Here is a 6000-nt window from a genome sequence, read left to right on the forward strand (position 1 = left end):
ATTTTTTTGGTCAGAGCTTTATTGAGCTATAATTCACATACCATATAATTCACCCATTCAAAGTGTACAATTCAATTTTTTAAAAGTATATTCACATAGTTGTGCAACCATAACCACAATCTAGTTTTATTTTTTACCACAATCTAATTCTAGAACATTCTTATTACCTCAAAAAGAAACCCTGGGGAGTTCCCATCGTGGCTCAGTGGAAATGAATCTGACCAGTATCCATGAGGATGCAGGTTTGATTCCTGGCCTCCATCGGTGAGTTAAGGATCCCGTGTTGCCGTGAGCCCTGGTGTAGGTCTCAGATACAGCTTGGATCCTGCGTTGCTGTCACTGTGCCATAGGCTGGCGGCTACAGCTCCGATTCAACCCCTAGCCTGGGAACTTCCATATGCTGTGGATGAGGCCCTAAAAAGACAAAAAGACAAAGAAAAGAAAAGATACCCTGTACTCATTAAACAGTCACTCCCCATTCTCCCTGCCTCCTAGCCCCTGGAAACCACTAATCTACTTTCTGTCTGTATAGATTTACCTATTCTGGACTTTTTATACAAATGGGATCACATAATATATGTGGCCTTTTGTGTCTGGCTTCTTTTATTTAGCATAATGTCTTCAAGGTTCATCCATGTTGTAGCATGTGTCAGTACTTATTTGTTTTTCTAGCTGAATAATACTCCATTGCATGGATAGACTCTATTTTATTTATACATTCATCAGTTGATGGACAATTTGGTTGTTTCCATTTTGGCTATTATGAATACTGTTGCTATGATAGTCCTCTATATGTTTTTGTGTGAACATACATTTTCATTTCTGTTTGGTATATACACATAGGATTAAAATTGCTGGAGCATATGATACTTCTACATTTAACCATTTGAGGAATGCCAAACTGCTTTCCAAAGTGGCTGCACCATTTTACATTCCCATCAACAGTACACGAGGGATCCAAGTTCTTCACATCCTCACCAACACTTGTTATTATCCGTTTTGGATTATAGCCATTCTAGTGGGTATCTCATGGAGGTTTTGAATTGCATTTCCCTGACGGCTAATGATACTGAGCTTCCCTTTAGTATATTTTTATTATAGACTCAACTATCTTGCCACATATCATCATAAATATTGTTAGAGGCTTACTTTTCAAGAGTTTTCTGGAAGAAGCTATTGCTCCCCTTGATACCCAGTCCATCCTGATTATACTATTACCCGAGAACTTTTCAGGATTTGGGTGAGTTATTAAGGCAAATTCTCCTTCCCAGACCCCTGACATCTTTCTTTCTACTGCTGCCTCCTGTAACGAAGACTGACTCAGAAGAAAGGTGAGTGTTGGCTTATACTTTGGGGTTTGCTGGAGGCCCGGAAGTGCTAGCTTAAAGGAAAAGTCCCAGAGAAGTGTGGCCCCTTTCCTGTGGATTTTTCCTCCTTCAACCCCAAACTAAAATAACCCCAACGAATAATTCATTGCTGTGGTCATTCATTGGGCTATGATCCTCTTATTCTGACACCACTCAGGGTGTCTCTATAACCCAATCATCAAAAGTTACTATCCTCTACCCTGAAAAAAAGGAGAGAGGAGAGGGAGGGGGAGGAGAGGAAGAGAGTGAAAGAGAGAGAGAATAAAACAAAGTGAAAATCTGCATACCAATTCCAGCCATGCCAGTCAGTGACGGACAACCCGTGTGACTGTGGGCAAGTCACTGGACCATTCTGAGCCTCCGTAATCTCATCTTTATGATTGTTTAATTCCAATTAGGGGAGCAGCTAAAACCATAACTCCTTTCCTGTTGGACATGCTCTAGAAGTAGGAAGGTGTCTAAGTGGCCCAGGCAGAGGACTCCTGGGGCAGAAGCCCAGGCCGAACCATTGCTAGAGGGCAGCATTGTATCAGCAATTCTAATGACACTGGCTGAGGTGTGGTTGCCTCAGAATTCTTTAATCCCAAAATAAAGTCTTTTCCTCTCCCATACATGGCATCCTGACAAAAGGAAGGTGATTTCTGGAAATGCACAGAGAAGCCAGAGGGAGAAGAGTATGTCTGGCTCCCTGCAAGTTTCGTTGTCCATTAACAAAATAAGATTGAAAAGAAAGTGTGCCTTTTAATTTTTTAATTAAAGCTGTTTACTTTTGGTCTGGGATACAGTTGCACAAATATATTTTCCATTTTGAAGATCCCACCAGTACCATGGGGGCAATGTTCAGATTTATTTGAAACTTCTTCCAGAGGTTTGATTCAGAGATGTGGCGATGGAATTTCTTACTAGGGCATTTTGTAGGTCATGCTCTGCCCCCAGCCTCACTATGCACACATACAATTTCTAGGAGCATCAGGAATTGCCTCCCATATGATGTGCTCATAAGAATAGTTCTCATCATTCACTAAGGAAATAATAAGATGGACACATTGCAACACTACGGCAGCAGTGGAAGATAACTTTCCACTTACATGTTTACCCCAATTATTTTGGTAGTAACTACTCAGAGCATTGTTGAGAAGGAGTCTTAGGTCACACTTGGAATCTGTAAGAAAGAGGGCAAATGAACAATTCATTAGTAATGACTGCTAAGAACCAGGGTGTGGGTACACAAATTGAGAAAACTGCCATCCTTAAGGCAGTTCATGCAAATGGATTTACTTTATTATTAACAATGATAAGAATAGGAAAATAATATTTTAATAGCAAAGTAAGACATTATTGAAAGGGAAATGGGCTGTCTCCAAAAACATCCTGGCTAGTCCTGGTTGGAAGGGTGTAGCTGATCCTCAAGAACTCTTAGAATCAGATACTTGAACGCCACTAGCATTCTTGTTTTTTCTCTGCTTTTCATGTGCACATCTCTCTACATATTGACTTAACTTCTTTCCCATCTATAGGCTGGCTTTCTCCACATGGTGGGTGATCCAGGCCTCTGGAGCTACCCTGTCCAATATGGCAGCCACCTGTCACATGTGGATATTGAGCACTCAAAATGTGGCTAGTCTACATTGAGATGTGCTGGCTGTTAAGTGTGGAACACATGCTGGATTTTGAAGACTGTGTACTAGGGAAAAAAAAAGAATGTAAAATATCCTATTAATTAAAAAAACATTGATTTCATGTTTAAAGGATAACATATTGGATGTATTGTGTTAAATAAAACGTATTATTAAAATTAATTCCACCTGTTTCCTTTCTTAATGTGGCAATTAGAACATTTAAAATTACATACTTGGCTCCCACTATATTTTTATTGGACAGCTCTGCTTTACAGCATTACAACTTATATAGCTACTCAGGGAGTGATTGATTGAGTTCTCTTTGAGCAAAGCACACAAAATGAGATAAAGGGACCTTACTGGTGAAGCTGGATCAGAGGCCCACCCCTAGAGCATTCCCATGTGGCCAGAGGGGGAGAGTCATGTGAGAAACACAGCAGTTCCAGATGGGACACAAAGTTGAGACAATTTCCAGAAACGTGGAGGGGCTACTAGGTCAATAGAGCAGTAGATATCCTCCAATCTGGGGTCATCCTAAATGCCCCCCCCTTTTTTGCTTTTTAGGGCCTCAGCTGAATCCACTAGTTTTTCTTACTTTTTAAGACAATAATTTACCCTTTGTTTTCAAGGGCAACCCATATACTCCCATGGGTTAGGGAAAAAAGGCACAGTGACAGTTTAATTTATTCAACCAGCTATATGTTTTAACAGCAAGTAATTCAGTGCTAACTGGTTAATCACAAAGTAACTAACTCACTCTTTTAAGTGCTGAAACCAATCATCTGACTTGCCATCAACTTCTTTTCTCCTCGGAAGTACTTTGGGACTCTAGACACACCTGCAGATGAAGCCAAGAGAAGTATTTGTATTTCTATGTATCTGTGTTCTCTAATGTAATTCTCTTTCCTTTACTTACCACAATTCAAGACTCCTTTCCCCAAATCTCTGATTTAAAAATCCCCTGGCTGCCTTAAAATAATTGAGATATATGATCTTCGCTAACACTCCCTGAATCTATGAGTGGATGGTTGAAGAAAAGGTGTAGGCTTTACCTATGGACAGGACCCAAGTGTTAGCAGGGCCAAGATCTCAGCTCCCCTCATGCCTCCATTTAAGCTTTTATTTTCCTCTGGAGAGTCTGTTCATTGCTCAGCAATACTTGGGAAGGGCCTAAAAATCAACCTTATATTGCAAAAGGTCCCATTCTGATTTTATTTTTTAAATTACTCAGTGAATTTTATTACATTAATAGTTGTACAATAACCATCACAACCAAATTTTATAGCATTTCCATCCCAAACGCTCAGTGGATCCCCCTACCCCCCCAACATGTCTCATTTGGAAACCATTAAGCTTTTCAAAGTTTGTGAGTCAGTATCTGTTCTGCAAAGAAGTTCATCACATGAAAGTGATAGCATTTGATACTGGTGTCTCATTGTCTGACTGACTTCACTTAGCATGATAATTTCTAGGTCCATCCATGTTGCTGCAAATGCCGTTATTTTGTTCCTTTTAATGGCTGAGTAATATTCCATTGTGTATATGTACCACATCTCCCATTCTGATTTTAAGCTATGCCCATGACTGGGATTCAGCTGTGTCCTTGCATCAGGGACTGGGAAATTTCCTGGGAAAGAATTCCTCCCAACTGGAGAGGGAGCTAAGCCTGCAGGCTTGTTCCAATTGTTTAGCCTTAGTGTGGGAGAGGAGAGCTCATATGGAGAACATTGTGGTATCTGTCATGTAGCTGTGTCCCTAACTCCACATCCCTTTCACAGAGTGTAAATAAAATGGGAGAATCATTCCCTCCACTTCACCATAGAATTCCATGAAGCTTTGGTGCTTTGAGGACTCCAAGCCGCAGTCCTAGTGGAAATAGAACAGTGGTTGGCAGAGGCAACATGGCAGCAGATACAGTGGTACCCAACACAAACCTGTTACGGAGGTAACAGAGTAAAAGCTCAGACTGGCAATGTGAGTTGTCAATGTCACAAAGGAATAACCCCTGTTTTGCTGACTGTGGTCCCTGCTCCCTGCAATTTTTTCCCCTTGAGAGTTCCAGAGGATATCTTACAGGCATGCACAAAGAAGTGCAGTCAGAGAGCATTTGCTGGCTGCCATTTTCTTCCCTTTAGCACCGCAGTAGGCTTTTGCAGATATTGCCCCAACCCTAAGTCCTGAAATGAGCTCACAGTTAGGAACCTGGACAGAAGCAGAGGTCATTCAATGGCATATGAATTAGTATTAGGGTCTCTAGATCCCACATTCTCATGATCTAAACAGTGTGAACATATGAACAATGTTAAGCCAAACACTCTGAGCAAGAAAGACAGACGTGAGATGAAAATTGACCCAGGTAGACACGGAATTGCAAAGACCTGGAGCTGCAATTCTCAAGTGGAGCCAAATGGGCATGGCTTACTCCACAAAAAGAAACAAAAATGTTTCATGATATTGACTTTCGGGAATCTTGTATAGCATTGGACTTGACCTATTAAGCTTTTAAGACATTGGAGAACAGCCAGTGCTACCTTCGCTTCTGTCGCCAGTAGAAGGGGGTGTCAGGTGCATCCCTGAATGCAGTTCTCCTCTGACGAGGTCCACAAGGTATTAGCCACCCTTTTTTGCTGCAGCTATTTCTCACTTGGCCTTGTTACCGAGGATTCTACCCTTATTCTGGACACTCAATCTCTAAGTTTCTGTTTTTAGTCAAACTTTCATAGCAAAGGTTTGAGCTTGATAGGACAGTGATCATCTATACTTTGATGTGAAGGAAGACAGAGAAGACACAGATAAGACAAAGAAGTATGGTGAACTTGAGGAAATGCACCTTCAAAAACATTATCAGCCATTCATCCCTTCATCCATTCATTGAACATTTCTTGAGTGACTAGTGTGTATGAGGCTCTGTCCAAAGTGTGTATTGACTACATATATAGCTAAATGAGTACCTAACGGAAAAGGGGGGCAGTGTCTCTCTTCAGATGCTCCAAAGACTGATAAGAATTGATTTG

The sequence above is a fragment of the Sus scrofa genome, chromosome X, assembly GCF_000003025.6.
Source record: "Sus scrofa isolate TJ Tabasco breed Duroc chromosome X, Sscrofa11.1, whole genome shotgun sequence".
NCBI lineage: Eukaryota > Metazoa > Chordata > Mammalia > Artiodactyla > Suidae > Sus > Sus scrofa.